Consider the following 11,526-nt stretch of genomic DNA (forward strand, 5'->3'; position numbering starts at 1 on the left):
ACCCCACATTCACTGTTAAGCCAAGTATGACAGTTTCCCTCCATTTTCCTAACCACTGTGTAGCTTGACTGAGAAATGGCCCCCACAGGCTTTTACGTTTCAACATTTGGTCCCCAGTTGATAGCACTATTGGGGACTGACTGTTAGGAAACCTTTGGGAGGAGGAGCCTTGTTGGAGGAAGTGTGTCACCAGGCAGTGGGCTTGGAGATCTCATAGTCTAACCTCGCTTCCGTGGCTCTCCTACGTCCATTACATCTGCAGCTGCTTGCTCTTCAACTCCTCCTCCTCCCTCTTCCTCCTCTACCCTTCCTCTTCTCTCCTCCTCCGGCTGCTCTACCCAAGATAAAACAACCGTGGTTCTTGGGAGAGCCAACTGTTCAGTTTTAACTAAGTCACCTTGTATCTTCAGGGCTGCTCTGTGAGAGACTGTACATGATTTTGTAAACTGTCTGACTTTTAATTTTTAGTTATTAGGGTAGGAGCATCATTATCTTACAGATCTCACATTCTCGGTGGAGTTCCTCACTAAGTATGAATATCAATAAGTAATAATTTGTCTTTCCGTTTGTAGTCACAGGATTGTTAATGTTTGTCGTTCACATGTTCTTTCTTCACTAATGAACTCTTTCCCTTCCCTGAGAGTCTCACAGCGGTTCGCACAGGGAGCTGTTCACAGGATGGAAGGAGTCCGTGCACTAGCAACAAAGGAGTAAACTCAGAACCTAACTCCGAAGCAGTAGCCACTGCGGGCTGGACACACAGCAGACAAAGCAAGCGGTGGTTTATATGTGTGTGATTTTCCCACACTCAGCGAACCACATGCTGGCTCTGAGGTGAGGAAATCCGTGCTTGGAGAGGTGAAATGATTGCCTAAGCCACAGGGCTACCACCTGGGGAATGGAAGACTTGACCCCAAGCAGTCTTGGAACTACACCCAACTTAGATGTCTCAGGGAGGTGGGTGGGCATTTCAATTTCCTTAATGTGGGTTGTCTTCCAGTGATGATCAGGCATCCAAATTTGGACTGGCTTATGTGTCTCTCCATGTATTCAAGGCCTGAGCAATGCATCCACCCCCATCCCCACACACCCCATTCCCACCCCCACGTTCTTCTTTCATGAGGAATGTCACCTCCCATATTTTGTGTCCCCAGGTGTCCTGACATTATTCTGTACTTAAGAAGAAGCCTCTCCCCAGGGTATCCACCAGACTCAGGACCAAGGCTGGATAAGGGTACACAGTGGGAAGCCATGATATGCCTGTAAGCAGGGCCAGGATGAAGGCAAGAAGAAAGGCTGACTTTCCAGAAAAGCCCCACACATGCCCTGTCTGCAGGAGAGCTGCTATACACTATGGCTCATCAGCTAACAGATCTGAAGAACAAGCCTGTGGTCTTGAGAGGAACGTCACCCTACTCCACTTGGAATTCAGCGGCAGTTCTTCCCAGATGCGTGGCCTCAAATGGAGCTTGGCCTTCTTAAAACAACCCTAATCGTTCAAAGCAAGATTCTCCTCAATCATTTGTAAAAAGACAAACATTGCTAGTCGGGGACAAGAGATCAAACGCACCTAAACCTCGGCTATCAGTGGGCAGCTTCTTCCTGAGTCTGGGAATGCGCCTGGTGCTGCTTCCTGGTAGGCCTGGCCATCCCTTCACCGTGTACCTGGGATCCTGGAAGAGAAGAAATGTGTTTTTACTTACACAAGTCTCTATCTCAGGCAGATGTATGGGATGATAACCAGCAGTCCAATCAGCTCCTGCTCCGATGGCTGCCACAGGCTATTTCGGAATTCATCCCTGGGATGGCTGCGGTTGCTTTCTTTAAAGAGGGATCAAACATTGAAACGCATCCAAGAGCTCTGCTGTGTAACCCGAGAGCAGATGATGTTCATTAATAGGAAAGGCACAAGGCTCTCCCCTTATGTTCTTAAGGTTCCCTCAACATTCCTCAGGGAGAAGTGGGCCTCTTGGAGGCAAGCACTCCTTTTACAGGACGGCTTGTGCCATAGGCTAGCCCTTCCAGGTTACAAATTTAGGTCACATGAATAGAAGTTCACCTCTAGGAACAAGAAAAAAGTGAGGCTTTTCTTGCTTCCATTTGGGTAACCTGCAAAGGAACAGTATGTTCTGGGCTCGTACGGTTAAGGTGGGCTTGTAACATTTAGAGAACCGCCATTGTTGAGTGCTGAAGATGAAGGGTGGGGTCCAGGACACTTGACATGGCACAGGGCCATGTGTACGTACCCGCTTGTGTCCTTATTTTTGCTGCTGCTAACAGGCACTTTTACCCTCATGCTTTCCTCACGGAATTCTCATGTCACATGTTGATATCTCAGCTACACTATTAGTCTCCTGAGGTCAGACTAGAGGTTACCATATGACACCCAACATGCCCAGGAAACATTCGTTGAATGAATCAACAAATAAGTAGACAATCAAAAGGGCAGCCCTGGGAGGGGGAGGGGACCCCAGATGCCAGTGTCCACCCACCCTGTCTCCACAGGGTGAAGGGACCATCCTACCCCTTCACTGATATAAGCAATGAAATTTCAACTCCCAGTGGGCTGCCAGGGGCTGGGGGATCAACCACTTTATGGGCCTGCTAGTGAGGCAGGTTCACAAATAGAAGTCGTAATAACAAGGCAGAAACAGTGGGCTGTGCCCCTGAGGGGTGTGGATGAACCGCTCAGCGGCCTCTACCTCTGCTTCCTTTGCCTGCCACATGCCTGTTCTTGCTTCCTGTCTTTTACTGTGATAAAGCACTCGGTCAAAAAGCAACTGGTGGAAGAGGAAAGGATTTATTTGGCTCATTTCAAGCCACAGTTTGTCACTGAGGGGAGTCAGGGTGGAAACTCAAGCAGGAGCAAAGTAGAAACCATGGAGGAACAGTGCTTGCTGGCTAGGTCTGACTTTCTCACAGGCTTATCCTTGGAGAGCTTTTATATGCTTCCCAGGACCACCTGCCAGGGAATGGTGCTGCCAACAGTGGGCTGAGCCGTCCTATGCCAACTATCCATCATGACAGTCCCCACAGACACACCCACAGGTCTAGGTTAAACAGCCTTCCCATTAGGATTCCCTTCTAAGGCGGACTCCAGCCTGCGACGTGGACAGTAACACTAACTGGGACATTGGCTAAGCTGTGACAAGTCACAGTGTGGCTGGAAACGTCAAATGAGATGCTGTTGTGAAGAGCTCATTACATAGGCCCAGGGCTCTGACAGGGAGGTGGAGGGGCAAACAGCAATGGAAAGAAATTGCATTCTAGGTGCTGGGAACACCCTAGGCTAAAACACAAGGTGTGTGGGCCTGAGGAGCTGGCTAGACCAAGGGGCCTGAAGCTCTCCCAGTAAGGCAGCCAGCCTGGATCTCTGGGTCAGCACCATGTCCTCAGCCAAGAGACTAGTCCTGGAAACGAGGCTGGGGAGGACTGGGGAAGCCTGTGCAGGCTCTGTCCACTGGAACAGCAGGACAAGGCCACCGTCACTATGTTACTAAGACAGCGTCGTCGTCGTCGTCATCGTCGTCGTCGTCGTCGACACACCTAGCCGCTCACAATTGCACTTCCTCTTGCTGGCTGCTAGGAGGCTCAGAGTCTGACTACAGCCGTACTCCACCAGGCGCCTGGACTCACAGCCTCCATTGCACAGCAAGGCAGAAGCATGGCTGCCTGACACTGTTATTCCCCACTGTGCCCACAGACCTACCAACGGACACGTGTGGACTACTCCCCTGACAGGCAGCCCTTGACTTTTCCCTTGCCCCAGTGTCCTCTCATCCGTCCTACTCTAGTGTGTATAGTTCTAAAAGCACTTCTGATCCTCTTTTGTGCAAATGGGGCACAAATTTAAAGAGAAAGAGGGCACCGTTGAAGAAGGAGCCACGGGAGCAGCATTCCCACACTTCAGAAGCAGAACCGCTCTGCTGACCTTTCCTGCCCCATCCACCTCCAGGAAGACGCTGGTGGTGAAGTTCAGGTTTGTCCTTAGGAGGCCTTGCTGCCATGCTGCTCCCCAGATCGTGCTACCTCAGGCCCCATGGAGAGGTTGCCTAGCAACACCACCGGCTTCATGCCTCTAAATCCCTCATTTGTGTCTGACACGCAAGCAGCGCTCTGTTCCCTGACCCTGGTCAGCAGTCTGCCCTCCCACACCACTCTCCCGAGAACAGGGCTGAGCTTCCCACCTGGGCAGGTGGAGGCAGGGGCCCGGACCTTGCTTTTCTCCTGACCGAGAGTACAGGCTGTTGAGCATGCGCAGAGACAGGCAAGCGGATACCTTCAAGTTTCCAGAGCTGCTCGATATGTGCCGGGGGAGACAGCGGAGAAGAAAAGGGAGAAAAGGAAGAGAGGGTGGCTGAAGCTTAAAACCCAAACAGCCATTCCAGCACATGCTTCCTTAGAGACTTTAGCTCTTGTCAGAGGGGTCAAAAACATGCCAGCAGATAAATAAACGACGTTGTACTTAAGATGGTGTCTAAACAGTAGGGGAAATAAACATGGTGCTCTAAAACAAGACAGTGTTAGCCTCTGTATGGAAGCAAAGGGACTAGATGCTGTGGGAGTGAGGACAGCTTTGTGATAATGCAGATTTCATCTGAACTTCAGGAAGCGCTAGAAAGATGGAGGGGTGGGGAGGGCTGGGGGGAGCGGGGCTGGGGGTGGAGGGGGCTAAGGGTAGGGCCGGGGGTGGAGGGGGCCTGGGGGCAGAGAGGGAGAGGGGCTGGGTGTGGGAGTGGGGCTGGGTGAGGGAACCCCAGTCACATAGAGCAGCCCCAGGGGTAAACAAACTCCTGCTCCGTTCTTCTGGTGTAAGAACTTTGCCAGGCTACCACCTTGCTGCCGGAACCCCAGATTCACCCTGCCCCATCGGGTGCTCTCCAGCTCAACGTAGACATCCTCAGAGGCATCAAAAGGAAATTGTCCCTCCTCCTGTCACCTGGAGAGCAGGACGTTCTTTCTTGTGCTGAGCCTAAAGCTAGCCAACGCCATCTGGCCGCTGTCTCCAAGCCAAAAGTTCAAACTCCAAACATCACATACATAGAAAGCGAGAGTCATTTTAGCTCTTTATGACGAAATCTATTTTCAATAATTAAATGAAGAACAGACCAGGAGAAAAGGTCAAATCAAACTCTGGAGCTTTGCTGTCCAACAGAGCTGCCACTAGTCACTTAGGTCTGATTACATTAAAATTTAATTGAACTTAAGTGGAATTTTAAAATTAGGCCCTATAGTTCACCAGCTACATAGTGACTATTTCAAAAACTGAAGCGATGTATGTGGCTAGTGGTTATCATGCCAGACACTTAAAAGTTTCTGCTGGCTGGACAATACAATGCTGGAACATTCCCTGAATGGGCTGGGGTCACAGTGTTCTGCTCCCAGATGATAAAGTCTAGTGGCAGGCCCTGCTGCATGCCCATGTGTCCCCAACCATCATTCTAGCCTGGCCACGTCTCCAGTCTGAGAATAACTCTATCGCCAGGGCACAAGCTGGACTTGTCCCAGTATTAGTTTCCTCACTCTGAAGTGAGAAGGAACATTATGACCCATCTCCCTGAAGAAAACATATCCCCATGCTGCTTTGGGGCACAGTGAATGGAATGCCCCATCTCCCCCAACAAAAGGTATACTTACCCAGGGTTTGTGAATGTGAACTTATTTAGAAACAATTCTTTACAGAAGTAGTTCAGTGAAACCTCATGAGATCCAGACCATGCTGATCTATACAGTTGTCCCAGGTCTTGAAATCCAGACCATGCTGATGTATACAATTGTCCCAGGTCTTGAGATCCAGGCCATGCTGATCTATACACTTGTCCCAGGTCTTGAGAGTTAGACCATGCTGATCTATACAATTGTCCCAGGTCTTGAGATCCAGACCATGCTGATGTATACAGTTGTCCCAGGTCTTGAGAGTCAGACCATGCTATTGTACACAGGTGCCCTTAGGTCCAATGACAAGTGTCTTCATAAGAGGGAAAGGCATAGAACAGGATGCTCCAACATGGAAGCAGAGCTGGAGCTCTGTAGCTAGGAGCCAAGGATGGCCAGGAGCCACAGTGAGCCTGGGGCGGATGCTTGCCTGGAGCCCCCATGAAGCCTACCCTGCCAGCACCTCAATTTTGACTTCTGGCTCCCAGACAAGGCAAGGAGAAATCTTTGTTGTCCTTGTGGCAAATCCTAGGAACCCCCTAGAAGATGTTAATGGTAAAGGAGGACTGAAGGAGTTTCCTCTCCCCACACAGATGTGTTCAGCATCTTGCCCATCCCTGGCCCTAGGTTCCACTGAATATGAGCACAGGGACAGCAGATGAGTTTTGTGCCCACAGCTACCGTATCTGCGTGTGCCAAGAGGAAGCACCTGTGAGGAGTGACCGAGTGGGTAGTTTGGGTACCATGACTAGTAGTTTCTCTGTGCTCCTCCAGCTCTGCTATAGAGGAGGCTGTAGTAACCCACCCAGGCTCCCCAAAGCCCTTATCTCCTGGTGACTCCCTCCTCTACACCCTCCTCACAAGCATGTACACACCATCTCCCCTCCCTCTCCTGCTGGCCTCTTTCCAATTCTTACTCCAAGATTTACCTCAAAACCCACCTCCTTCAGGAATCTCCTGTGGGACAGCCTTATGCAGGGCAATGATCTTGAGTTCTAGACTTGTTCCAACCATGCTCTCACTGTGAGACACCCCCAGAACCTCTCCCTCTCTTAGGCCTCAGTATCCTACCTACAGCATGGCAAATGAGGCTGTGATCCAGCCCTTGTGAAGCAAGTCCACTAATCTGCACTCTTCACCCTTTTCTCCCGACGTAGTAAGTGGTATCATTAATAATAATGGCAATAATAAAAACTGGTAATTGCAAAGCTGCTCATTATGTTAACTGCTTTACAAGCACAATCACACCAAGCTGATGTTAAAGGAAAAACAAGAGAGGCTGCCTTCTAGCCAAGCGCCAGACCCCTGGAAGCGCATCTTCTTGGCCACACCCCGCTCTGACCCTAGCCTGTCTCCACTGCTTGGTAAATATGCAGAGCGGACATCAAAGAACTGACCAAAGCAGACCATATTTAGCAGGTCTTTAGATTTGAATGGGACCCTCCTAGGCCCAGAACTTTTTAAAGGGATCAGTGTTCCAAATCTAAGGGCCACCAGCCACAGGCAGACCCAGGTACAGATGCCAATCCACCATGCCAGGGCACCTGATTTCCTCTCCTGCTTTCCTGCCTGAGTGCTCTGGAGCCAAGGTATATGGTAAAGTCACGAGCCACAGAACGAACAGGACTAGCCCCAGCGTCAACACTGGCTGGGTGTGAGGGAGCCACTGGGTCCCTTGTGAGTCTTCTGGAATGATCACTCCCTTCCACCGTGGTCTGCTACCTAGGTGGCTGGACTCCATTGTCACCTGGTATCTTCAGTAGCCTGAAGAAGGCACATAAGAAGAGCACATCTAGCTGGAGAGGACAGGATGGCTGTGGCTGGCCCTGTCCTTCACACCATGCAAACAAGGGTCCCCTATTCACACCCCCCTACCATTCTGGCACTGCGACTCAGCTCTAGAAGGTTTGGTCACTCTGGTCACAGGAAGCCTCTAGAACTTGTTGTATGGAAAGCTGTCACCCGCTTCTTCCCACACAAGATAGTGAAACTCTGGAGTGCCCAGAGTGGCAAAAGGAAGACGCTTCACACATTAGCTCAAATAAAAACAATGCCAGAAGACTAAATGTTTTTGCATAATTGTTGAACTTGGTGATTTCTGATCACAAGGTTCTGGCAGCCATGGGCAGGTGATCTGCCAGCTAGTGATCTGTCACTCTCGAGAATACACACGACTTTATGAAGCAGCATGATTCACTCTCTTGTCTTCCTCCTTAGCAGCACCATGACTCAAATCAAGGAAACCCGTGAAAATCATGGCTCAATCATTTCTTCAGGGCCTATAGGAGCTGGAGAACTAACGAAGAGTTCTGTCAACTAACAAGATACCTGGGCAAGGCCAGGGGCTACCGTGAAGCAGAAAGGACATGTCCAGTGGACATTAGAGATTCAGGTGCTGCTGGTGCCAGGCATCTGCACCCAAACCAAGGAAGTCACGAGAGGGGTAGAGAAAGTCATTCATACCTCAGCACACAGGTCTCTGGCCATGTCTTGCTCCTGGCCTTCTAGAAGTCTGTGAAGTGACTCTTACTCTGTATTTCTTCCCTAGACAGGAAGTTTGGAGCAACTGATTTACCTAACTAGGCCTGGGGTTTCCTCTACTCTGGGGTCTACTCGGGGGCTGCTGTAAATGTTAAATGACAAAGCCGCTAAGTGTGACGTCCTCGGAAGAGCCCAGCACTTTGTAACTGCTCAAAATATGATTGGTGATGCCCTCCCTGTGAGCCAGGGAGCTCTCCATCTGTCCTCAACCAGACACTGTGATTGGTGATGCCCTCCCTGTGAGCCAGGGAGCTCTCCATCTGTCCTCAACCAGACACTGTGATTGGTGATGCCCTCCCTGTGAGCCAGGGAGCTCTCCATCTGTCCTCAACCAGACACTGTGATTGGTGATGCCCTCCCTGTGAGCCAGGGAGCTCTCCATCTGTCCTCAACCAGACACTGTGATTGGTGATGCCCTCCCTGTGAGCCAGGGAGCTCTCCATCTGTCCTCAACCAGACACTGTGATTGGTGATGCCCTCCCTGTGAGCCAGGGAGCTCTCCATCAGTCTTCAACCAGACACTGGAATGTGAACACCCCTATGCTACATCAGAAGGCAACTTGATCCCAGGCCTCCATCCTGGGCCTTCCAGCCCCAGCTTCAGGTCTTCTCTCTGGATGTTCTTAGCAATGTCGTTTCTCTAGAGCCATTCTGCTCAGGGGCTTTGACCTATAGGTCCTGAACATACTTTCAACCTCTGGCCCGTCTCTCTCTCTCCAAAGAGCTAAGGATTGGTAGAAATAGCTTCTTTCCAGTGGCCTGTATTGCCCCACCTCCTCCTCCCACATCACCTCCAGAGGACGAGGTCTTTGCCTTTAAAGTCCCATGCTAGACTCTAATTCCCTAACAGACTTCCCTCCTGGACTGTCATCCTTCAGAGAAGTCACCTGCAGAGTCAAAGCTGAGCAATGCTCTGTGGGGGCAGGAAAAGGTCACATACACTAGAACCTGTAGGCCCTCTGGTTGGATGGAGCAATGAGACGGCCGTGCCCAATACATACATCAGATCTGTATTGTTAGACATTTACTGAAAGCCTGGGCATGCCAGATCATCTTTTCCAATCTGTGTCACAATCCTGTTGGCGAACCCCACCTCCACCTCAGGGCAGACAGGGGTCAAGGTGTAGTAGAGAGAAGGAGCTGAGGGAGGGAATGAGGTCCCCTGCTGAGGCTTGGAAGGAGCTGGATGTGAGGTGCAGAACAGAGCCCAGAGGCTGCCCCAGAGCAGGGACTGGAGTTCGATCTTCCCTCATTCCAAGCTCCCCTACCCAGCTTCCCAGTCTCATCCCTGATGCTGGAAGCCAGCTAATGAGTACAAGCCCAAGGGACGAGGGCACCGCTGGATGCTATACGCCAGCACATGAGAGCAGAGCTCCCTAACTGCAGGAGTGTCCTTTCCAGGGACTCCAAGCCCAGACAGGACACTTCCACCTGGAGGAAATGGCACAAATGAGCTGCAGTGGCAGAGTTTGGGCAACTAGACCATACATAACTTATTTTCCCCCGTTATCTGCTAAATGTAATTTAAATTTAAAATGGCACAAGATAGCAAATATCGAAAGTGGGAGAAATTTTTGTTTTGTTTACTTGTTTGTTTGTTTTGATAAAGAGGAGGCAAAGGGAGAAAATTAGGTGGTAGAGAAGCTGAGGGCTAGAAAGAAGGCTTACCAGGCTATAAGGACGCTCACTTTCCGAAGGGAGCTTCCAGGCCACATTCTCCACGAAAGGGATGGTGACCTTATTGGCCCATAGGGTCTGAAGCACATGGGGCCTCACTACCATCTAAGCCGGAGATCAGCTTAGGGACAGACCCCTCTAGCAAAAGCTACTACTCAGAGCAAGGAAAGTCTGGCCAAAAATGGACAGCAAGCCACCTGGCCACACTTCAATGTCCCAGACCCCAGCTGGCACGCTGAGCTGAAGCTCTAGGGTCCCCTTTGACAAGCCTTGCTTGTAGAGTACCTTCTGATAACAGACGTCCCCCAAATCCTGACCCTCCTCTGAGGACAGAACTGTGACCTGGCCCTTCTCAGGGTCGCTCTGATTCTGACCTTGACCACCTTTGTAACAGAGCACCCTTTTCAGGTGACAAATCCCATGCCCTTGTCTCATGGACACTAAGAAAAGCTCCTGCCACTCAGTCCCCCTGCCCTCTATGCCCCCAAGTTTCACATGCTGTGACGTGTCCCCAGACAGACTCGCAACTACAAAGAGGGATGGATGGTGGATGACTTTCCACAGCTCCAGTCAGTGATGTCTGCCCAGGCCCTCCCTCTAACGCCAGACCAAGAGGGGCCCAGGAAGTAACAAATGGGTCATGGTGGGGGCCAATTACACATGCTAATAACAAGTCCGTGCTGGGCCAGGAGTCACCCAGATGGAAGAGGGGATTTATGGCCCAAACCTGATTTCTCAGAATCCAGGGAACTCAGGGACAGAGAAGCAAAACCTGACAGAGTACTCCCCAGGTCTCCTGGGGAACCTGTGTATGTTTGAGGGTTTTGCCTCGCCTGCTTGCCGTACTTTATTGCTGGCAGAGAGATGGGAAATTTATTGCTTTACAAATCATACCATCCGCAGCATAAATGAACTGTCTGGCTGCGGCACGCTCGAACCCAGATGATTTGCAAAATGTCTAATGGTAAGCGGAGTTATGCTATCTGCTTACGGCCTCTGAGACAAAAGCAAACCGTGACGTGGAGTATCTGTGCAGTGTAACTTGAGGTCAGCAAATTGGCTGTGACTCATAAATGTTGGCTCAGCAGCATTACATAACTCAGTACGCTCCATCAGGGACTCAGAGGAACACAAAGCTGAGCCTGACAAGGTTGTGGATGACAAGCAGGGCACCACCAGCAGGTTTGGGGGCCCGAGGTCATGGCCAGGCCGAGTTCCACAGCCTGGTTAGTCCCAGGGTCTGCTAGCCATCAGGAGGCTGGGCATACCCCAAGGACTGCCAGGAATAGCCTTTCTGCTCCAAATTCCCCAAACCTAGGGTGGGAGAGAAGGTGTTGAAATTCTTGACAGGAGTTAGTCAGGGGTCACAGCCCATGGGGTGGCAACCCTTTGCTGGCTGGCCCAGCTGGTGACAGGCTCAGCTCAGTGCCTGGAACTTTGGGTATCACCAGAAAGGAAGCGAAAGCACATACAGTTTACAAAGGAAACTGAGCAAGTCGCTCAGCTTCAGGCTCACAGGACCCAAACGCAGTCTTGCTCTCCTGCATCTATGATACACTAACAGTTAACAGTCACCATGGTCACAAAGCCCTCGGAGCAACCTGGGAGATAGGGATGTTCACTCCTGTTTTAAAATGAGCAAACTGAAGCTCA

The 11,526-nt window shown here is 50.8% G+C and overlaps 1 long non-coding RNA gene across 3 annotated transcripts in view; it reads right to left on the reverse strand.

Moving 5' to 3' along the window:
• LOC119087992 overlaps positions 1 to 4,482 on the reverse strand; it is a 94,803-nt gene extending 90,321 nt beyond the window's left edge. The window contains exons 1-2 of one of the 3 annotated variants that reach the window (XR_005091544.1): positions 4,188 to 4,482; positions 1,571 to 1,673 (exon numbers count right to left, since the gene is read on the reverse strand). This is a non-coding gene — a long non-coding RNA (uncharacterized LOC119087992). Of the gene's footprint in view, positions 1 to 1,570; positions 1,674 to 3,931; positions 4,042 to 4,187 lie in introns of those variants that run through there. The other 2 variants (XR_005091545.1, XR_005091546.1) reach the window with 2 other exon arrangements.
• Between the last annotated feature and the right edge of the window lie 7,044 nt (positions 4,483 to 11,526).

Source organism: Peromyscus leucopus, chromosome 5, assembly GCF_004664715.2.
Source record: "Peromyscus leucopus breed LL Stock chromosome 5, UCI_PerLeu_2.1, whole genome shotgun sequence".
Classification (NCBI taxonomy): Eukaryota; Metazoa; Chordata; class Mammalia; order Rodentia; family Cricetidae; genus Peromyscus; species Peromyscus leucopus.